The sequence below is a fragment of the Delphinapterus leucas genome, chromosome 11 (genome assembly GCF_059928025.1).
Source record: "Delphinapterus leucas isolate spDelLeu-1000000601 "Yukka" chromosome 11, BTC_Dleu_Yukka2, whole genome shotgun sequence".
NCBI lineage: Eukaryota > Metazoa > Chordata > Mammalia > Artiodactyla > Monodontidae > Delphinapterus > Delphinapterus leucas.
Genome location: NC_143139.1, coordinates 24,289,795 through 24,314,948, shown reverse-complemented (window position 1 = coordinate 24,314,948; position 25,154 = coordinate 24,289,795). Strand labels below are relative to the sequence as shown.

General features: G+C 38.8%; 1 pseudogene; it reads right to left on the bottom strand.

Moving 5' to 3' along the window:
• Window positions 1-12,006: 12,006 nt before the first annotated feature.
• Window positions 12,007-13,365, bottom strand: LOC111176532 (WD repeat-containing protein 82 pseudogene; annotated as a pseudogene).
• Between the last annotated feature and the right edge of the window lie 11,789 nt (window positions 13,366-25,154).

Genomic DNA, 25,154 nt, shown 5'->3' with positions numbered 1-25,154 from the left:
AGAAATAAAGCTAACAGTATTTGGTGGGGTAATGCACAGCACTGCAGAAGCAAATAATGCTCTAATATCCATAATTCTTCTAAATTTTTATCTAAAGCACATTATGCAGCCACTGGGCAATGTGATTTTGGTTCACAGTCCAGTGGGAGTTAATACCACATTTCAAGTGGTGAGATGAGGTGCAAACACGTCAGCCATTTTCTCTTTGGACCTAGAGCACACATGTAACCCTGAAAATAGATGGTTTGAGTCAGTTACTATTTCAGAGATGTGAGCGTGGATTATATCAACTTCAGAAAATTGTTTCTCCCGGAATGCTTGCCTGTGTGGGTTCTCTGTAGTTTTTTTTACGGACTTTATGCCACCCAGTCTTCCCAATACATAGACATGATAGGTGTTCGGATCTCTACTTTGCATTCAAGGAAACTGAGGCTCAGTAAAATTAGGTCAATTGCCAAAGGTCAAACAGCTAGTGAGTGTCTGATGCCAAGCCCAAGCTTTTTCCTTCCTATACAATCTGCTTCCTTCCTGGCTTTAAGTGTACACATATGCAGGTCAGGAGGATATAAATATGCTGAAACTAACTAGGCATTGCCCTTTAAGTTTTGAATGACCTTTCTCTTTATAGAGGCCCTACATGCTATGAGTTATGCAAGTCTTCAGAGCTAGGAATAATACAAACACTCTCAAAACTGATCTCTCATATTCTTGTGTTAGTTTAGAAGACAAAGCTTCTAAATCTTTGTCATGAAAATAGAAAATCTCCATCTAAATATTTACAATAATAAGTTCAGTTAATTTTCTACTTATTAAGACTGGATTATTCGCAGTTGTTACTCATTTATAAGACTACTAATTATCACCAGTATTACTTATTTTGGTTTTGAAATGAGACAAATTCACTAATGCCTGGAAATAGAAACATATTGGATAATCTCTCGAGATTATTTTGAGACTGCAGTTATCGATAATGTTTTTTCTTTATTAAAGAAAGAAAACAAGAGAATGGCTCAAGATGGAGAAGTAGAAGGACCTGTGCTCACTCCCTCTTGTGAGAGCACTGGAATCACAACTAACTGCTGAACAATCATCAACAGGGGATAGCCTCATCCACCAGAGGAAAGACAGCAGAAGCAAGAAGAATTACAATCCTGCAGACTGTGGAATGAAAACCACATTCGCAGAAAGATAGACAAAATGAAAAGGCAGAGGACTATGCACCAGATGAAGGAACAAAATAAAACCCCAGAAAAACAAATAAATAAAGTGGAGATAGGCAACCATCCAGAAAAAGAATTCAGAATAATGATAGTGAAGACAATCCAGGACCTCAGAAAAAGAATGGAGGCAAAGATCAAGAAGATGCAAGAAATGTTGAACAAATACCTACAAGAATTAAAGAACATCTAGAAGAATCAAAGAACAAACAAAGAGAGATGAACAATACAATACATGAAATGAAAAATGCACTAGAATTAATCAATAGCAGAATAACTGAGGCAGAAGAATGGATACATGACCTGGAAGACAGGATGGTGGAATTCACTGCTGCAGAACAGAAAAAAGAAAAAAGAAAGAAAAGAAATGAAGACAGCCTAAGAGACTTCTGGGACAACATTAAACACAACAACATTCACATTCCAGTGGTTCCAGAGGGAGAAGAGAGAGAGAAAGGACCTGAGAAAATATTTGAAGAGATTATAGTTGAAAATTTCCCTAACGTGGGAAAGGAAATAGCCACCCAAGTCCAGGAAGCACAGAGAGTCCCAGGCAGGATAAACCCAAGGAGAAACACATGAGGAGACACATAGTAATCAAACTGACATAAATTAAAGACAAAGAAAAATTATTAAAAGCAACAAGGGAAAATGAAAATAACATACAAGGGAACTCCCATAACATTAACAGCTGATTTCTCAGCAGCTCTACAAGTCAGAAGGGAGTAGCAGAATATATTTAAAGTGATGAAAGGGGAGAACCTACAGCCAAGATTACTCTACCCAGCAGGGATCTCATTCAGATTCGATGGAGAAATCAAAAGCTTTACAGACAAACAAAAGCTAAGAGAATTCAGCACCACCAAACCAGCATTACAATAAATGCTAAAGGAACTTCTCTAAGTGGGAAACACAAAAGAAGTAAAGGATCTACAAAAACAAACCCAAAACAATTAAGAAAATGGTAATAGGAACAAACATATTGATAATAACCATAAATGTGAATGGATTAAATGCTCCAAGCAAAAGACACAGGCTTGCTGAATGGATACAAAAACAAGACCCATATATATGCTGTCTACAAGAGACCCACTTCAGGCCTAGGGACACATACAGACTGAAAGTGAGGGGATGGAAAAAGATATTTCATGTAAATTGAAATCAAAAGAAAGCTGGAGTAGAAATACTCATATCAGATAAAATAGACTTTAACATAAAGAATGTTACAAAAGAGAAAGAAGGACACTTCATAAATATTAAGGGATCAATCCGAGAAGAAGATATAACAATTATAAATATATATGCACCTAACTTAGGAGCACCTCAATACATAAAGCAACTGTTAACAGCTATAAAAGAGGAAATCGACAGTGACACAATAATAGTGGGGGACTTTTAACACCTCACTTACACCAATGGACAGATCATTCAGACAGAAAATTAGTATGGAAACACAAGATTTAAATGACATGATAGTCCAGATAGATATAATTGATATTTATAGGACATTCCATCTGAAAACAGCAGACTACACTTTCTTCTCAAGTGCACATAGAATATTCTGCAGGATAGATCACATCTTGGGTCACAAATCACACTTCAGTAAATTTAAGAAAACTGAAATCATATCAAACATCTTTTCTGACTACAACGCTATGAGATTAGAAATCAATTATAGGGAAAAAATCCGTAAAAAACACAAACACATGGAGGCTAAACAATACCAAACAATACTAACAACACCAAAACAATACCAAACAATACTAAATAAATAACCAAGAGATCACTGAATAAATCAAAGAGGAAATCAAAAAATACCTAGAGACAAATGACAATGAAAACACGATGATCCAAAACCTATGGGATTCATCAAAAGCAGTTCTAAGAGGGAAGTTTATAGCTATAAAAGCCTACCTCAAGAAACAAGAAAAATCTCAAATAAACAATTTAACGTTACACCTAAAGGAACTAGAGAAAGAAGAACGAACAAAACCCAAAGTTAGCAGAAGGAAAGAAATTATAAAGAACAGAGCAGAAATAAATGAAATAGAAACAAAGAAAACAATAGCAAAGATCAATAAAACTAAAAGCTGGTTCTTTGAGAAGATAAACAAAATTGATAAACCATTAGCCAGACTCATCAAGAAAAAGATGGAGAGGACTCATTCAATAAAATTAGAAATGAAAAAGGATAAGCTACAACTGACACTGCAGAAATACAAAGGATCATAAGAGACTACTACAAGCAACTCGATGCCAATAAAATGGACAACTTGAAAGAAATGGAAAAAATTCTTAGAAAGGTATAACCTTCGAAGACTGAACCAGGATGAAAAGGAAAATATGAACAGACCAATCACAAGTAATGAAACTGAAATTGTGATTAAAAATTTTCCAACAAACAGAAGTCCAGGACCAGATGGCTTCACAAGTGAATTCTATCAAACATTTAGAAAAGAGCTAACACCCATCTTTCTCAAACTCTTTCAGAAAATTGCAGAGGAAGGAACACTCCCAAATTCATTCTACAAGGCCACTGTCACCCTGAAAACAAAACCAGAAAGAGATACTACAAAAAAAGAAAATTATGGACCAATATCACTGATGAATATAGACGCAAAATTCCTCAACAAAATACTAGCAAACAGAATCCAGCAACACATTAAAAGGATCATATACAATGATCAAGTGGGATTTATCCCAGGAATGCAAGGATTCTTCAATATACGCAGATCAATCAATATGATACACCATATTAACAAACTGAAGAATAAAAACAATATGACCATCTCAATAGATGCAGAAAAAGCTTTTGACAAATTCAACACCCATTTATAGTAAAAACTCTCCAGAAAATAGGCATAGAGGGAACCTACCTCAACATAATAAAGGCCATATATGACAAACCCACAGCAAACATAATTCTCAATGGTGAAAAACTGAAAACATTTCCTCTAAGATCAGGAATAAGACAAGGATGCCCACTCTCACCACTGTTATTTAACATACTTTGGGAAGTCTTAGCCATGGCAATCAGAGAAGAAAAAGAAATAAAAGGAATACAAACTGGAAAAGAAGTAATACTGTCACTCTTTGCAGATGACATGATACTATATAGAGAGAATCCTAAAGATGCCACCAGAAAACTACTAGAGCTAATCAATGAATTTGGTAAAGTTGCAGGATACAAAATTAATGCACAGAAATCCTTACATCTGAAAGATCAGAAAGATAAATTAAGGAAACACTCGCATTCACCATTGCAACAAAAAGAATAAAATATCTAGGAATAAACCTACCTAAGGTTGTAAAAGAACTGTACTTAGAAAATTATAAGACCCTGATGAAAGAAATCAAAGGTGACACAAACAGATGGAGAGATATACCATGTTCTTGGATTGGAAGAATCATTATTGTGAAAATGACTATAGTACCCAAAGCAATCTACAGATTCAGTGTAACCCTTATCAAATTATCAGTGATATTTTTTACAGAACTAGAAGAAGATGTCTTAAAATTTGTATGAAGACACAAACAACCCTGAATAGCCAAAGCAGTCTTGAGGGAAAGAAACAGAGCTGGAGGAATCAGACTCCCTGACTTCAGACTATACTACAAAGCTACAGTAATCAAGACAATGTGGTACTGCCTCAAAAACAGAAACATAGATCAATGGAACAGGATACAAACCCCAGAGATACACCCACGCACCTATGGTCAACTAATCTATGACAAACGAGGCAAGGATATACAGTGGAGAAAAGACAGTCTCTTCAATAAGTGGTGCTGGGAAAACTGGACAGGTACATGTAAAAGAATGAAATTAGAACACTCCCTAACACCATACACAAAAATGAACTCAAAATGGATTAAAGACCTAAATATAAGACTTGACACTATAAAACTCTTAGGAGAAAAAATAGGAAGAACATTCTTTGACATAAATCACAGCAAGATCTTTTTTGACCCATCTCCTAGAGAAATGGAAATAAAAACAAAAATAAACAAATGGGAACTAGTGAAACTTAAAAGCTTTTGCACAGCAAAGGAAACTACAAAGAAGACGAAAAGACAACTCTCAGAATGGGAAAAAATATTTACAAATGAATCAACAGACAAAGGACTAATCTCCACAATATATAAACAGCTTATGTAACTCAATATTAAAAAAACAAAAAAAAAAATCAAAAAATGGGCAGAAGACTTAGACATTTCTCCAAAGAAGACATACAGATGGCCAAGAAGCACATGAAAAGCTGCTCAACATCACTGATTATTAAAGAAATGCAAATCAAAACTACAATGAGGCATCACCTCACACCGGTTAGAATGGGCATAATCAGAAAATCTACAAACAACAAATTCTGGAGAGGGTGTGGAGAAAATGGAGCCCTCTTGCACTGTTGGTGGGAATGTAAATTGATACAGACACTATGGAGAACAGTATGGAGGTTCCTTAGAAAACTAAAAATAGAATTATATATGACCCAGCAATCCCACTACTGGGCATATATCCAGAGAAAACCATAATTCAAAAAGACACACACCCCCCAATATTCATTGCAGCACTATTTACAGTAGCCAGGTAATGGAAGCAACCTAAATGCCCATCAACAGACGAATGGATAAAGAAGATGTGGTACATATATACAATGGAATATTACTCAGCCATAAAGAGGAAAGAAATTGGGTCATTTGTAGAGACATGGATGGACCTAGAGACTGTCATACAGAGTGAAGTAAGTCAGAAAAGAGAAGAACAAATATCATATATTAACGTATTTATATGTGGAATCTAGAAGAATGGTACAGATGAACCAGTTTGCAAGTCAGAAATAGAGACACAGATATAGAGAACAAACATGTGGACACCAAGGGGGGAAAGTGGCAGGGGATGGTGGTGGTGGGATGAATTGGGAGATTGGGATTGACATATATACACTAATATGTATAAAACAGATAACTAATAAGAACCTGCTATATAAAAAAATAAATAAAATAAAATTCAAAAAACAAAAAAAGAAAGAAAACAAAGAGGCTGGTAACTTCAGAGGGAATGTATAGCATGTATTTGATTTTAGCAAGGAGAAGGAAAACAAAACAAAACAAAACTAGGTTTTCAAATGACTACATTTTCTCTAAGCTTTACTAGGTATGGAATTCTCTTTAAGTAACTCTTCTAAGAAAACATTTAAAAAAATAGTTTTTGTTCTCAAACCTAATTCCAGCATGGAATTGCTCAAATCGCAGGCTTTTCTGGAACTTGCTAAGTATTGGCAAGTTTTATTTCTTCAAACCTTTTCAAACTGGCTGGATCATTCATTCAGAAGCAGCTAGACCCAGGATTCATCTTCACCACATTAAAACATTTGTCATCTTTCCGTCAATGTGCGGCAAGACACAGTTGTTATGGCTGCCCTGCCAGTTAAGCCCGTTTAAGGATTTCTAACTGAAGCTTCAGATAGTGGCATCTGTTCTTCATCATCTTAATCTGTGGTCATTTTCCTGAAAGGCCAATTCATCCTTCGACTGGAAATCAATATGCCTCTAACCTCATGTGGCCCAGATTTTATGAATAACATCCATGGTTTCATTCAGAAATGTTCCACCTTCCTTTGAATCTTGGAAAAATAGAGATCATTCTGTACTCTGCTTTCCAGATGGTTCTGTCTTCAGCCATCATTCAGCAATGAGCCAGAAGCCCTGTTTATTAGAAAAGTCCTGGGGAAACACTCTCACTGGTGCACTGACAGGGATCATAGCTTTCTCATCAGATACCACTGCAAATGGAGGTTCTGACAGGATAAGCAATGACAGGCATTTCCTGGGTTGCACAGACTTGAAAGATTTTCCATTAAAGAAAGATTTTGGTAATAAGTTGATCGAACATTTCTGATTCTTGTTTATATTCAGGTTAGACTCATGGGATGCCACCCCCACTCGTAGATTCTACAATCAGCATCACAGTATCTTTACTGCATGCTCATCTATCTATTTATTCTACTCTTCATCTATCAATTAATCTTAGTTTTTGATGCATTTCAAAGTAAATAGCAGACACGCATATATTTCTCCCTAAATACTTTAGCATGCTTACTTTAACTAAAGTTAAGCATTTGTTTACAGTACTTTTTCTTTCATGACATAATTTACAAACAAGGAAATTTGCAAATTTTACATGACTGTTTGTTAAGTTTGGACAAATAAATATATCTATGTAACCCAAACCTCTATCAAGATGTAGAACTTTACCCTCACCCTAGAAGCTTCTCTCATGTCTCTTACCAGTTAATTTCCACCTCTGTTCCGTTTACAACAGTTCTGATTATTTTCCACAATATTCTTTTTTCCACAACAGTAGTTTTGACTGTTCTATGATTTCATTAGAATGGAATCATACAATATGCATTCTCATGTAAGGTTTCTTTTATTCAATATAATGTTTTTTGAGATTCAGCTGTTATTGTATGTATCAATAGTTCATTCCTTTTTTATTTTTGAGTTACACTCTATTGTATAAATAAGTCACATTTTGTTGATTTATTCTCCTACTGATGGACACCTGGTCTATTTCCAATTTCTGGCTAAGATGAATAGAGCTGCTATAAATATTCTTTTTTTTTTTTTTTTTTTTAATGGTACGCGGGCCTCTCACCGCTGCGGCCTCTCCCGTTGCGGAGCACAGGCTCCGGACGCGCAGGCTCAGCAGCCATGGCTCACGGGCGCAGCCGCTCCGCGGCATGAGGGATCCTCCTGGACCGGGGCACAAACCCGTGTCCCCTGCATCGGGAGGCAGACTCTCAACCACTGCGCCACCAGGGAAGCCCCTATAAATATTCTTATACAAGTCTTTTTACAGATTAGTCTTTGCTATCTCTGGTAACATCTGAAAGTAAAATTTTTGGGGTCACAGATAGCTGTGTCTTTAGTTTTATACTAAACTTTCAGACCTCTTTTTTTCCAAAGTAATCGTACAGCAATGTAAGAGTGTAAGAAAATTCCAGTTGCTCCATGTCTTCACCAACACTTAATATTGTCAGTCTTTTTAATTTTGGTTTTTCTGGTAGCTCTCTTCATTGTGACTTTAATTTACATTTCTTTCCTGGCTAATAATGTCAAGCACTTTTGATATGTGCTAGTTGGTCATTCATATACATTATTAGTATAGTGTCTGTTCAAACGTTTTTCCCATTTTTAAAATTGGACTGCTTGTCCTTTTAATATAAAGTTGTATGGTCTCTTTATATTCTAAATGCCAAACTTGTGAATATTTTCTCTAGACTAGCCTACTCATTTTTGTAGTGGCATCTTTTGTTGTATATCAGCTTTACATTTTGGTAAAATCTAAGTTATCTATCTTACATTATTGAGTCACTGCTTTCTGTGTTCTTTCTGAGAAAGCATTGCTTAAAAGAAAGTAATAAATATGTTCTCCTGTTTTCCTTTTAAATTCTAATTAATTTTGGGTGTGGTATGAGAAAGCAGTCAAAACTTCTTTCCTGCATATGGAATCAGTTGTTCCAGCACTATTTGTTAAAAATCCACACTTTGCTCCATCGAATTTCTTTGGCACCTTTGTGGAAAATTGAATGTCTACATAAGTGTGGGTTTAGTTTGGAGCATTCTATTTTATTTTGTTGATCTATCTCTTTATAGTTTGGCCAATACCATACCGTTTTTATTACTGCACATTGTAGTAAGTCTTGAAATCAGATAATGTATACCCTATAATTTTGTTCTTTTTCAGGCTTTCTTTGAATATTCCAGGTCCATTGCAGTGCCACGTATATTTTATAACCAACTTTTAAGTGTCTACGAAAACCCTGACTGGGATTGTGTTGACTCTATAGATTAACTTGAAGAGAATTAATATCTTTATGATACTGAGTATTCTAATCTATGAACATGATATCTCTCTATTTATTTTGGTCTTCTTTTTATTCTTTCAGCAATATTGTGTTATTTTCAGTGATAATATTCTGCACGCCTTTTGTTAAATTTATTTCTAAAGGCTTTCTGTTATTTGATGTTACTGTAAATGATATGCTACTTTCATTTCCAATTATTTTATCTTGACATAAAAAATAAAATTGATTTTTATTTTATTTATTTATTTCTGTTTAAGACAGATAACATGGAAAAAACATTTATATGTTAATTACAAAAGGGACATAAAATTGTATATACAGTAGAATAACAACTATGTAAACACGCCAAAAATCTATGCACAGAAATGTCTAGAGGAGCACTAAACACCAAAAGATTAGCAGTGGTAACATTTGGGTGGCAAACTGATTCTTTTTAAAATTCCCATATTTTTCTTAATAAGCATTAATTATGATTGCAATGGGTCTTTTCTTAAGAAAAAAAAACAAATACCCCACTGGCTGGTGGTTGAGCAGTGCAGTGTCACTGTCGCATATACATCAGAGGCTTTGGCCCTGACTCTTGAGAGCGTGGTGCCCCCCCCCCACCCCCAGGAGAGCTTAAGCGCCTCTGGCTCCCACTGAGGGTGTCCTTGCAGCCCTGGTGTTCCTCAGCTTCTCTGACCCACAGACTCTTTTCTCCCTTAATTCTGCCTTTTCCCACTACCACATCATCTTCGGTCACTTCCAGCTGCATCTTTCCCTCTCCTTCCCAACTCAGGAGCCAGCTCTGCAGCCACAGGTCCCCATAAATAGAAGCGGTGCGGTGCATAATTTCAAAGGACATGGTGCCTCAGCTTGGACACACAGGAACTCAATACAAATCATTTTCCTGCCGATAGACAAGTCATGCGTGGTGGCTGCTCTGGGTACAGATATGTTAATTACGCAGGCTTTCTTGTTAATCTACAGTTCCAAATACTTTCTCTGAACAGTTATTCCTACCATGAATTTTCTACCCTGGAAAGCCAGGGGTGGGCAGTAATAGCTCAGATCACTTGGTTTCTAAAAGTCTCTCCACTCTGAGAATGTAGAGCTATACAGTGTGTGGCACCTCAGAAGCTTCAGATTCTAGCCTATGTCTGGGAAACATGTATGCCCCTCATTTTTAAGGTTAAGGAACAAGCCAAAAAGTAATTGCTAAAAGAGCAAAACAAAACAGTAATTGCTAGCAATTCACAGCCTATTCCTGCTGCTGAACAGAGGCAGTAATGGCTTGCTTTCCCCACGAGCAGCTAGGTACTCTTGGGCAAGTCAAACATAACCTTGTTGAGCCTGTTTCTGGATCTGCAGGGAATGTGTTACTCGCTTAGACACTTGGGAACTTAGTGAAAAAACATGCCATTTGTCCTGCTCTTAGAAGACCATTCAGGGGAAAAGGCAATGAGCTACCTGCAGCTCATCTCAACCCCAATCAGGAATCCTCCCTCTCCTAAGAGAAGGCAAGGAAAAGAAGTAAGAAAGCAGACATACCAGCTAAACAGGAGTGACCTATAATTGGCAAAGAAGCCTCAGACAAGCTGAAAATGCTCTGGTTCCAGCATCCTGTCCCCAAATGCTGGGAGCCAGACACAAAAGGCATGCAAAAGTGACTGTCACACACATACAGGCGCAGACAGAGCATCATTGGGCAAAAAGGGAGCTAATACTGCAGAGAAGACCCCAAAGTATGGCTTGAGGAACACAAGGGAGTCATTCCAAGACCTTCACTTAGCTGCCTTGGGGACAGCAAACACTCAAAAGCTTTGCTTTTGTTCAGTCTCCCAAAGGGAAAAAGGTAATAAGGAAGACTAACACTTGTGGCAAACACTATTAGCAAGGATGCAGTCTTTCTCCTGGGGCAGAGGACTCTATCTCCTTAAGCTGAACTCTGATACTTAAAAAAAATATATATATATACACACACACACATGCATACATATATGTATATATGTATGCACACACATATGTATATATGTATGCACATACACGATATCTTTAAATGAAGGTGTACACACACTGTGCTAAAATACAAACAACAGAAATCCCAAGTCATATATAAAAAGGCTAAATATAACATATAACACAAGCCTAGAGCCAGCTCTTGGTTGGGAGCTGGAGAAGGGATGGTATCATCTGGTGACTATGTACACAACTTGTGGTGGGCAGGGAAGGCACCAGTATAAACTCACTCCACAATACTGGCCTACAGGAAAGCGTGATGTAGCTCATATACCAAAATAGATGTCCACCTTGCTTTTGTATACAACCAAACTTGGCAGGCACCCAGAGGACTGTGGGTTTGTTTTGATGACAGGGCACCACATCAAGCTGCTGTTAAACCTCCCAGCCCTAGGAACTCACCTGCTACCCTTCCTCCCTCCCTTTCAGACTCTTGGCCCTTTTTCCCCACCCAACACCCAGAGCCTGAGGCACACCCAGATCACCCACCCTCACATGACTAACTTGCAAGCCTTCCTGGAAAGCAAGGATCCTAAGATATTTGGAGACATTTCTGTAAATGTTTGGCACCTAAGTAACATGATGGTTGTGGATAATGCCACAGTAACACAGGGACACCCAGTAACAAGACATGCAGGGTGACGGCAAGGGGCACTGAGCTGCCCTAGCATCTCAAAACCAGAACTGCGGCTTCCTATGCATTTATGCGGGTGGGAGAAGGGATGTGCAGAATTAACTTCACCGACTCCTCAGCAGCAAATACATTCAAAATTGAAGGTGTCTTGAGGGCTCCACTATACCCTAGTCACGAGTCTGGTCACTCCTCTGGAGGAGCTCGGTGCAGTGACAGCTGGAAAATCTGAGTCCCGATCGAATCTGCCGCATCAAGAGTCCTTTTTTTTTTTTTTTTTTTGCGGTATGTGGACCTCTCACTGCTGTGGCCTCTCCCGTTGCGGAGCACAGGCTCTGGACGCACAGAGTCAGTGGCCATGGCTCACGGGCCCAGCCACTCTGCTGCATGTGGGATCTTCCCGGACCGGGGCACGAACCTGTGTCCCCTGCATCGGCAGGCGGACTCTCAACCACTGAGCCACCAGGGAAGCCCCAAGAGTCCTTTTGAAGAAGCTTGGCAAAGTAATTTTTTCTTTTGAGCAAATGTGCAGCACATCCTTGGGAAGGTCATGTGGAAGGATGCTCTCAAGCCCAGTCAAATGATCCAATCTCACTACTATCTTAGTTCCCTCTGAGTTTTTTTCCTACTGGCCACCCTCGCTGTACAGAAAACAGCCAAGCACCATGCAGGTCAGTCATCGATGGTGGGCAACCAGAAGGCCATGTTGGAACAAGCACTGGCAAAAGTCATGAACTTGGGGTTGACCTGCAAACAGGTGATGGGGCCTGTGTGTTTGCCATCCAACACAGCTACTTTTATACCACTGTCTCCATTCCAGACATGGATCTTGCCATCCTCTGTACCAATCATAATAAACTGCGAGTCTGGAGTAAATGAGGCCTTCAGTGTGACGGCTTTGCTGCTGGCATAACCCCCAAACGTATGCATCACCACTCGCTTGACTGCATCGATCAGACGGATGAAGCTGCCGTTGGTGGAGATGAGGATGAGTTGGCCATCATTGCTGAACTTAACTCCTGTCCACTCGCAAGTCCGATCATACTGCATCTTAAATGTCTCAAATGGCCCCTTATGGAAAGAGCGAAGATCATAAACTTTGACCATTTCAGAATTGACACCTGCAGTAAAAATTAATCCTTCTGGATCAAAAGAACAAACTGGCTTGCCCTGTAGATGCCTGAGACCCTGGCAGTTAGGAGACTGGAGATCCCAGAGCCGAATGGTCTTATGAAGAGACCCAGAAATGAAAGTGTCATCCACAGGTGACATGGACAAGGCCACCACCCTTTTGCTGTGTCCAGGAAAGTATCTGATGTATTTGTTGTCATGCAAGGACAAGTAACTGATAGTATCGTCTGTTTTGTTAGGGCTGTAAACAACTGTGTTTGCTGCATGAGAGTATCTGATGAGGTCCACGCCATATTTCTTACTGTACAGGGTTCTCTTTGGTTTGCCCTCCTGGCAGTCACAGAGCACGATGGAGTCGTTGTCGCTGCTCGAGATGACCGTCTCGCCGTTGGGGCTGAAGTCGAAGCAGTTAATCTTGTCCAAGTTCTCGCGGAACACCTTGGTAACATGGAAGTTCCGCAGCACGCTGTCGCTCAGCTTCATGGCGGCGAATGCTGGAGATGGTGGCGGCTAAAATGGATTTTTATAATTTAATCTTTGTTTTATGACCTTTCTATTTTTTAAAATTAGTATTTATTTATTTATGGCTGCACTTGGTCTTAGTTGCAGTGTGCGGGATCTTCATTGCAGTATGTGGGATCTTTCACTGTGGGGTGCAGGGTTCTTCGTTGGGGAGCATGGGCTTCTCTCTAGTTGTGGCAGGCGGTCTCTCTAGTTGTGGCTTGTGTGCTCAGTAGTTGTGGTGTGTGGGCTTAGTTGCTCTGCGGCATGTGGGAATCTTAGTTCCCCGACCAGGGATCGAACCTGCGTCCCCTGCATTGGAAAGCAGATTCTTAACCACTGGGGGAAGTCCCTATTCTATGACCTTTCTAAATCCATTTACTAATTGTAGAAATTATTTTGTAGGTTCCTTAGGATTTTCTGTATGCCCAATGATGTCTGAAAATAGCATCAGTTTTGTTTCTTCTTTTCCAGTCTACATGCCTGATTTCTCTTATTCTTCTATTACAATTTTAGAATTACATTTCAAAAAATAGTGAGTGGATGTGGTCATGATGGAATGATGGAAGTGGACATCCTGATCTTAGGGGTAAAGAATTAACTTTACGATTATGTGTAATGTTAGTTGTACAGTTTTTGTACTTGTCCTTCATTAGATTGAGGAGTGTCTTTTCTTTTACTTTTTTTTTTTTTTTTTTGAGATACGCGGGCCCCTCACTGTTGTGGCCTCTCCCGTTGCGGAGCACAGGCTCCGGACGCGCAGGCTCAGCAGACATGGCTCACGGGCCCAGCCGCTCCGCGGCATTTGGGATCTTCCCAGACCGGGCACGAACCCATGTCCCCTGCATTGGTAGGCGGACTCTCAACCGCTGCGCCACCAGGGAAGCCCGAGGAGCTTCTTTTTAATACTTGTTTGCTGAGAGCTTTTTTCATGAGTAGCTGCTGAACTCACTAGCTAATTTTTCTGCAACTATTGAAATGATGTTTTTACTCCTTTATTGTGTTAATATGGTGAACTCCACTGATTGATTTTCAGAGATTCAACCAATCTTGCATTTGTGGGATAAACCCCACTAGGACCTGAGGTATTATTCCTTTTATATATTACTGGATTTACTTGTGAAATAGTTTGTTAAGAAATTTTGTGTCTAAATGTAAAATAGATAGCTAGTGGGAAGCAGCCGCATAGCACAGGGAGATCAGCTCGGTGCTTTGTGACCACATAGAGGGGTGGGATAGGGAGGGTGGGAGACGCAAGAGGGAGGAGATATGGGGATATATGTATATGTACAGCTGATTCACTTTGTTATACAGCAGAAACCAATACACCATTGTAAAACAATTATACTCCAATAAAGATGTTAAAAAAAAAGAAAAGAAATTTTGTGTCTATATTAAGAAAGCATATTGTCCTGTAATTTTCTCCCTTCATCTTTTTGGTAATATATTCTTAAGTTGTAATAAGATTTTACTAGCAGATTTATTCCCTCAGCAGATGTCCTCTGGAGAATCAATGGTCAGAATTATATCCTATGTTCACACCATATCAACTAGTGACAAGGGGATGGTTTCCTAAGCTTGATTTAGACTATTAAGGATACACTTCTGAGAGAGGGGCTGCTACTAAAGCTATGTGGAGAGGGTGACTCCCAATCAAAATCACAAGTTGTTTTGGAGAGGGAAAAGGAACAGCTCTTACAATACATCCACAAAATATATTATTACTATCATCCCCTTTGACAGAAGGGGAAAAAATAGTTTAAGAGGTTAAATAGCCAAAGTACACAGCCAGCAAGTAGAAGACCCAAAAGTATGGAATAATGAAAACAGTGTGACTACAGGTGCCAAGAAGCTTGTTATAACCTAGTCACATCATGAAGTAACTCTGGGACCTGTAGCTATTCAGCAAAACTCTCAGGAGCTGTCTCCCCATCTCAAAATTAAGCTCTAAAATAAGTTCTATGAATCACAAATTTCACTCTCAAAGACAGATTTCCATGGCACGTGTCCCCAAATTTTATTGAATTGATTAATGAACCATTTGTGACCTGAAATATCGGAACTAAATGTCACTACCAATTCTGTTGGAAAATAAAGCAACTAGAATGTTGGTTTTGTGTAAGAAATTTGGAACAAGAAGAACTGAAGTTTGGAAACTGAGTTTACATGATATTCCATCTTCATTTTCTTTTTTAAAGATCTTATGATTTACATAGTTTTAAATTTTCTACTACCTTGTAATTAAATACATGTAAAGAATTAAAGCAACAAAAGATTTAAAGTTATGAAGGAGACATGATGGTAGTGAAAAAACTTAAGCATCACATAGTTTGAATCTTGCTTCTGCCTCTTCCTAAAAGAGTAAGGACAAGTCACTTAACTCACTGACTCTCAGATTCTTCATTAGAAGAGGTGTGAGAAAGTCTGGTGAAGGTTAGAAAAGCTATCTCTCAAAGTTATATGAAAATGATGAGATAATATATGTAAAATTAATAGCAAAATATATGTACATAGAAGGTGCTCAATAATTGTCCCTCTCCCAATATTACTTATGAATGATGATTATAAATGTGCTTCCTTGTGAAGTGGATATTCCTAAGCTAGTCTGGATAACTTAGAATGTGTGAGGCTTTGATTACTGTATATTTTGATGAAAACTGAGACTCCTCTCCAAGCTTAAATTAATCCAGACATAAGAGAGGGGTTAAGGGAGGGAGCTGTAGCAATAGGAATTGCATCTTTATGATTTTCTGTGGTGTGCCTTCTTCCCAGTCCCTTCTGATCCAGGTACTTGACAACTTCTTCCTTAATGAGGTTTTTCATCTTCTACACAGCTATAATTTTACTCCCAGGAAGATTTACATAGATGTGAAAGAAAAATTCTACCTGAAAGCTTAAGGTCCCAGGTAATAGAGCAAACCTTAACCCTACACGTGGTAACTGAATTTAGGAATTTGGGAAGGCTTATTAATACCCTCCCTAATTCTTCTTCATCCACTGATTTATGCTTGAATTCTCTGTTTCATTCTTAATAACTCTTGGTACGCGGGCCTCTCACTGTCGTCGCCTCTCCCGTTGTGGAGCACAGGCTCCGGACGCGCAGGCTCAGCGGCCATGGCTCACGGGTCCAGCCGCTCCACGTCATGTGGGATCTTCCCGGACCGGGACACGAACCCGTGTCCCCTGCATCGGGAGGCGGACTCTCAACCACTGTGCCACCAGGGAAGCCCTCTGTTTCATTCTTAATAACTCTTAAATTACATATGTAAAATCTCTGCGGTAACAGTTGAAGAGGTTAACCAGAATTTTGCAATTACCCATGAAACGAGGGGCTACAAGTAGATTTTAAAGAGGATTAAAGGAAAGCTTTAGAGCACTGAAGGGGGTAGAGTGTAGGAACCACAGACAAATTTCATCCGGAGTTTTGTCCAGGACTAATCCTTATATGTAACCCATCACAACAGTTTACACGTTATCAATTCCTCTGGTAGCCAGTAGTTGAATTGGATTCTTTGCTTCTTTGTTCAAGAGAATAGCTACCAACCAATACACGTTCCTATCTCATCTTTTATTACTCTCCTATAGAAACCAAGGTGACTTCCTTGCTAGTCTCAAAATATGCTTTATATTTTCTTACTTCTACATGATTGCTCAGAGTATGTCCTACCCAGAAAGCCCTCACTATCCACTGAAATCTTGCTCATTGGTCAGTGCCATTTTCAAATACTCCCTTCTTTGTTCATCTCTCTGTGTCACTAAACATATGTTACCTAGGATGGCAGATATTTTGTTAACAGCTCTATTAAATCATAAGGTACTTTATCTCAGAGAGTAACAATTAGCTATCTATCTCTGTAGTACCCTCCACGACAACTTTCACATTATAGGCACTTCATTTTTAATCTATTTGTTTAGTTTTTATTCTATTTGTAAAATAAATATAGAATAAATTTGTAGCATAAATTAACAAATGGAATAATTCTGTGCCTTGAAAAATCACTGACCTGAAAAAACTGAAAATTTCCTAAATCCCTTCTAGTACCATCACCAAATGGTATGTATATGATTTTGGGGGAATAGCTCACTTTTGACATTTTGTGTTTGAGTTGTTGCTGTTATTATATTTTAGACATATCATGGAAAATAATAAATGAAGGACAGTATTCTAGATAGGAAACAAGAAGTCTGAGCATTGGGCACTAAAATATATGATGGCCAGTAATTTATTTCATTAACTTTCTCAGAGAGCTAAATTGCTAATCTTGGTTACTTGCTATGACTGATGTTTGTTGGTTTTATTGTAGCAACTCTTCCATCTGTTGATGGCCAATAGTTAAATTGGATTCTTCTTTTTTTGCCAAAAGAGTGGATGACTTAATAAAAGTGTGGTGTTTCTATATAAAATTAATAATATCTCCTTTTTTTTTTTGGTATGTCATTTGCTCCAACCAAGAAGACTCATAGTTAATGTTGCCTGTCCTTCACTGAAAATTAATTCAAAAAAGATCCACCCTAAATGGAAGAGCCACTCTGTCAAAAGACAAGAGACGACCATGGATCAGAGGACTATTTGTAGTTCAATGGTTTTGAGGTTAATAAAAATACATGTTATTCCTGAGTCCTGTCGAAGTCTAAAGACATTGCCAATGCACTAAATTGGAGACAGTCTGATAAAATAATTATGAACAAAATATCACTGGGAGACTATCAATTTTTAAAAAAAATTTAATACAAATACGTGGTAATTTTCAATTTTCACTCCCTTTGGAGCATATATATCCTGACACTTTAAAATTTCAAGTGACTTAGGCTTTGCATTTAAAAAACTAGATTCCTTTCTGTTATGTCTCTGATGTAGTTATTTCTCACCCACAGAACCTAGAATTCGATGATTTTCAGGAGCTAGGAATAAAATAATTGTTAAAGATTCTACCAAGGTCCAAAATTGTTCTTGAATTAAAGGGATGCTAAGCCTAACTAAAGTGAAGGAGAATTTCCATCCAATAAATTTCAGAAGTGTAGGGCTTCTAATTTACCCCTCTGCAACTGACAGTTCTTTGAGACTGTGTGAACCCCCAAAAAGAAGGCTGGAAAAAGCCAAATTAAAGGGCAGACATCTTAGGTCACTCCAAGAATCCGAAATGAAACTGCCTTCTGCAGCTCCACCCAACAAATAGAGATTTTCCAGTTACAAAATTTCCATCAAAATCCTAACCTACACATTTTGTATTTCAGTTCTTCCTCTTGTACAGGCTTAGATTTCCCTCAGATCTGTGATTCTGTCTTTATTTCAGAAACTCAGGGTTCCTTACTTTCTGAAGACTGATTTAATGATTTACGAATGATCTTCTTTTGCCAGGTTGTCAACAAATTGTCCAAGACTGTGTTCCTGAAATAGCTGAAATCATTTTCAGGCCAAACTCCATAGACATTACATTTTATTATCCTAGAAAGAACCGCAAGACATTAGTCATTGCTAGTTGCATTCCTATGTTATGAAAGACTTTTATTACTTCTGTTTCTATATTTACAAGAGCGCCCCAGTTTTCCCAACATTATTTAGAATAACAAATCAGCATGCTCCTATACTATCATCCATTCTGTACCCAAAAGACTCTGATTAGTAAGGTAGATATTTCAGAAGTGCCTAGGTCTGAGTCAGCTGAGGCTTCATGCATTCATTACCTCGTGCTTGTGGTCGTGGCCAGGACAAAATATTTTAGTTCCTTAATCTCAGAGGCTTGTGACTCTGGGAATCCACCAGCAATGACCCTCGGCTCAATCTTCTATAAGTAATCATTCTTGTGAACAATCTCCTTCCATTTCATTATAGTCTTCTTGGAAGGTCCTCAAAAATACAGTCAAGCCTGTAGTGAAAAACGTATATACCACTTTACTCATCTGAAATGAAGACTCAGTAAAAGTATATGCACTTTTCTGCTCTGCCTTTTCACACTTGCATTTATACTGTGATCATTTTTATTATCCTTATACTTTTAAAATATGAGTTGAGTGGTATGTAATATTTTAAAACGTGGCTATAGAACAATTAAACATTTCTATTTAGTATTATAGGGCTTAAATATTTTTTAACATAGAATTACACTATGTATCTTCTTTTTTTAAAAAAAATTGGGGTATAGTTGCTTTACAATGTTGTGTTAGTTTCTGCTGTACAACAAAGTGTATCAACTATAAGTATACATATATCCCCTCCCTCTTGGACCTCCCTCCTACCCAACCACATCCCACCCATCTAGGTTACCACATAGCACCGAGCTGAGCTGCCTGTGCTATACAGCATGTTCCCACTAGCTATTTGTTTTACACATGGTAGTGTATATATGTCAATCCCAATCTCCCAATTCTTCCCCCCTTCCCCCACCCCGTGTGTCCTCATGTCTGTCCTCTATGTCTGCATCTCTATTCCTGCCCTGCAAATAGGTTCATCTGTGCCATTTTTCTAGATTCCACATACATAGACAGATGAATGGATAAAGAAGATGTGGTACATATATACAATGGAATATTGCTCAGCCATAAAAAGGAACGAAATTGAGTCATTTGTAGAGACGTGGATGGACCTAGAATCTGTCATACAGAGTGAAGTAAGTCAGAAAGAGAAAAACAAATATCGTATATTAACACATATATGTGAAATGTGTATTTATTCTTGATGATTTTTTGGTTGTTTGTGTTTTTGACCTTAACTTGGGTGTGTATATCAAAGTGATAACAGAGGTTCTTTAATTTTCTCTTTATCTCATCTCATATTTATCCTGAGGCTCTTTGGGAGTAGAATTGAAATAAAATAGAAGCAGGAGCTTAGCAGGTTTTCTAAGCAGCAGTTTATTGGTTCTATAGCATAAAAGAGAAGAAAGGCTGTAGGTGTTGATTTACAGGGTTGGCTCGCTTGGCACTGGCTGAGCAGAGTGCCTCTGGGCTATAGGACAGGCCTGAGCATATATGGCACATATGGCTTCATGGAGACAGTTGAGAGAGTAGTAGGCACTCCTCACTTTTATAGGCACTCACACTTTTTAGTGCAGTAGTTCCATAGGTACTCACACTCTTAGTGTCATAGTTCAGTAGGCACTCACACTTTTAGTGGCTTAAAACCTTATATCCTACAATTGGCTGTCATTGTGACATGAGAAGTGAAACCCAGTTAGACACTTGGTGTTAGCTTTGGCCCCCTGGCCCGGGGTGGAGTGGCTTTTCTACCTTGTTGGCCTGTGAGGTCACCCAACTCCCATTCAGTACTTCTCTGAAGCTTCTGTTTATTGAGTTGGTTATTAATTAGTGCTACAAGTGAATTCTTGCTGTGCCATCTGACTATACCTGTGGCACCCTGGGTCACTTCCCCTGGATCACCTCTGATTTCAGCCATAATTGTGATGAGCGTTCAGCACAACCTTAGATTCACCTTCACTGACAGCATCCCACTCCTAAGTGCACCATGTGCCTTTTCACTTTCTGCTCCAGGGCTTTCTTTAACTCTGCAGGAGCCTGTAAGATGAGCTTGGTCCATGAACAAGCTCAGTCCAGAAATTCAGAGTAGTTAATACTCATCAACAAATATGGGATGTGAGCTGGTATGTAAGGATTACAACCTCCCATTCTTTATACCATTAAGTGACAATTCTAGTAAATATTTTGAATGCGTCTCTTGACATCTCCTTACCCACAGTAGAGACTTTGATAATGCTCTCATATTTTCTCCTCCTTCCTTGTCTCACTCTCCCCATTACTTCACTCTTGTATCCTGGGATTGTATCTTAAATGAAATATCCTTGTCCAAGTCTTTGTCTCAGCCTCTGCTTTCAGGGAGCCCAAAGTAAGAGAGTTGGCACAGAAGTGGTCCTTAAAAGACAATTCTCAGAATTGGATTATAGAAATGGTTCACTCACCAGCGAGAAGCAATTATAGATGGCATTGGTGATGATAAGTGGAGAGGTGATAACCCCTAGTATGGTTATAACTGCTGGCAAGTTATAGCATTACAAGTAGTAAGATGCTCACCTGTGTTGGATTCAGAGGAGGTACAGATATGAGTAGAAGGAATGGTATATAGCAGGGGTTGGCCTACTGTAAACTGTTCGCTAAATCTGATCCACTGCCTAATTTTGTTCGTAAAGGGTTATTGAAACACAGTCATGTGCATTTATTTACATGTTTTCTGCGGCTGTTTTTATGCTATGTTTACTAGTTGCAACAGAGACCATATGTCTAACAAAGCCTAAAATATTTACTCTCTGACTTCTTACAAAAAAAGTTGGCTGATTTCTAGTGTACAGCATGGGTTAATCTCAGCTAGACTGGATTGCATGCTATTGATTGCATGCCTATCTCTAGAGTTGCCTGAAGAGTAGTACTGATCCTTGACCAAAGCCACAGAATCTACTAATTGAGATGAATTGTACTTTGCAAACATGAGCCTGTGAGTTGTTTGAGGACAGGATATAATTACTTGTCAGCATTGTGTAATAATAATATTTGGATTTACCAATTATGACTTTGCAGCTGATTTTAGTAGAACATGGTGGTGGGGTTTCAATATTTGAGGCTGGTCACATGGCTGGAATGTGGTTACATAAATAACTTACTAAATAAGATCCCATGAGCATAAGTTAGTGCCATAAATGTCAGGAGTGGAATGACTGAAAAGATCTTTGACTAACCTTTATCTTGGACTTCTCAGTCTTCTGAACTGTGAAAATAAATTTCTGTTGTTTAAGCCACTCAGTGTGGTACTTTGTTCTAGCAGCCTGAGCAGACTAATACAGATGAGAAAAGAGATGAAAATGAACTTTTTGTGTCTGAAATGGTTACTAAGTCATCCTTGGTTTGAAGTGGTGAAGACATTGTGCTCTGTGATGGGGGAAAACTTATCAATGGTACTTAAGGATGATAGATATGGAGCCTAGGAAAATAGGAGGATGGACTAAAAGGGATGTATAGATTGACAGCAAAGTGTCAAAGAGTTTTGTTAATCATTTCATTGCTAGTGAAGAGACACCAGAAATTAAGTTTATTTTTGCACTTTGGTCAGAAAATGAAGCTCCAACCAAGGGAATCTGAGTGACTATGATATTTGAGAGGAAAGCTACTCCTGTTTGACTTCTAGTTACAAAAAGCATGGTTTACATGGGACATGTTGTAGGACAAGAGAACATGGGGACCAGAGGATATACAGTTAAGAAATTGAATCACTATATTGATGGGTATAAGCAGTTCCCTGGGGAGTCATTGTTAATCTGTTACTGAGAATTATTTACCACCCTATCAGCTGGGGTGGATTCCCCAGCTCTGGATACTGCTGAATGGAAAATATGTTTTGGTTAATACCAGAACTACAATTAGCAGTCATTTTTGCAGAGATGACACTCTCACAGGAGGGACAAACATTCAACCTGTTGTATTGGACTAAAGGAGGAGCATGTCATACCTGTAAGGAAGAGTCAAGCTACTCCACCCCATCTGGCTAAACTTGGTCACATAGCAGCAAATGATTTACTACTGAATGCATAAGAGAGTCCCATGTCTTTACCTTTCAAATCCCATCCCATATAAATGAGAATGGGCAAGGAATCAGGCACTATCAAGACTACTATTGCTTCCAGAAATATGGGTCAGATAGTGTAATTACTTAGAGACAAAGACAGTTAATTTAAAATAAATGATAGCTGGAAGGTAAAATAATTGCAGCCACTAAGTTTTGGAGTATTTTGTCACGCAGTAATATGCAGCACTTATATAATGAATACAATATCCTATGGTGGATTAAAATGTGGGGTTTTTGGCAGGCTTCAGTAAGAGTCTCACAGTTTTTACCTTTAGGGATCTGGAAGAAGGTTATGTTTTCTCTGGCAGAGAATTCCCCATCATTTGAGAAGCAGGTCCTTGTGTTGTACTGGACCCTAGAAAAGACCAAGTTTCATGTCATAGGGCACCAAGCAAGTTACCATAAACCCAAGATGCCCATCATGACCTGGATAGTGTCAGACACATGAGGTTACAAGACTGGATGGGCACAGCAGCAATGCATTGTACATATCTGAGATTGGGCCTGGATAGGTCCAGGAGGCACCAGTAAATTCTTTGGATTGGTAACCTAGCCTCTCATGACACCCACATTTATTGTAGAAACGCTTCTTCCTCAACTCATAGTATACCTCACAGAAGGTTTCCTAAGGCCAACTGGTAGAAGTGGGAGAAACTGGAAACTAGTTCACAGATGAGTTTATAAACGTATTCTAGCTTTAATTGGAATGCTTCAGAACTTTAGCCCCACTCAGAGATGTCCTGAAAGATAGTGGTGGGGTCATACACCAAATGGGAAAATCTTTGAGTGTTACACTTGACAACCCCTTTGTGTAGCTCATGGTAAGGATGCACTTGGCAACCCCTTTGTGTAGCTCATGGTAAGGATGCAAATGTAGTGCTGACCAGTGGCCAGTAGCTTGGAAAGAGCAAGATCCAGGACAAGGAGATCTGAGGAAGCAGCATGAAGATAGACTTTTTGGGGGGGAATGGACACTTTGTGTGAGGACTTTGTATTAACATTAGTGCCCACAGATAGAATCCACTACAGAGAAGGCAATCAACAGTCAGGCTGAATAATACAGTAGACTTCAGCTAGTTTCTATGCTCAGGCTCCTCTTCATTGCACAGAGGATCCATTAAGGTAGCTATGGTTGCAGTGATGGGGGTTATGCATGGGTAAAGCACAGGATACCTCTAATTAAGACTGATTTAGCTATTGCCATGGCTGAATGTTCAATATGCCAGTGAAGAGGCCAACACTGGCCTCCTAATATGATACAACCAACCATCTACTTGAAAGCAAACTGGTTATATCAGATCCCTTCTACCCTAAAAAGTGCACTGATTTATCTCTAACAAAATTATCTAGCCTGGATTTGGATTTGCCTTATCTACCCATAATACCTTGGCCGGCACCACCATTTGAGAGCTTATAGAATAAGTCATCTATCAGCATGATACCCTACACATGTTGTTTCTGGCCCAATGATCTGTTTTATGATAAAACAAGTACAACACTGGGTGCTTGGCAATGAACTCTACTCATCTTACGCATACGTATCTCAGCAGCCGGATGCAGATGACATATTAGAATGGTGGAATGTCCAGTTAAAAGCTCAACTAAGGTGCCAGCTTGGGGCTACCGCTGGCCGATCATTGGCTTGGGGTGCTGTCCTCTAGGATACAGTATTATATTGAATCAACAGTATGTATGTGGGAGCTATATCCTCCACAGGTAGACTAGATGGGTCAAACAACCAACAGATGGTAGTAGTATTAGGCCCTCTCACCATCACTTTCAGTTGCTACTTGTGGAATTTGTGCTATCTTCATAACACTAATTTCTGCTTGATCAGAGGTTCTAGTTCCTAGGGAGAAAAAGCTTTTACCAGAGAACAGAGTAAGAATCCCATTGGTTCTACATGCCATCAGAACAGCAGGCACAGAATGAAATGACTAAAAAGATGGCTGTGATTAGTCTGATTTCTAGGGAGAGCCAAGGTTGTTTCTACTTAAGTTGAGGATGATGCCTGCAACTCAGGGAAATCTCTGGGTGCACCTTTTGTTATTTCCATGCCCAGTGTTAATAATGGATGACAATTACAGCATTCGCTTCCTGACAAGAGGAAGACAGCTAAGGGCTTAGATGTCTCAGGCATGGTGATCTACATGTCTTCTCCAAGACGTATTGATCAGTTGGAGTACTGACAAAAAAAAAAGTGAGAAATATCTAAAATGGATAGTGGGAGAAGGAGATAATGA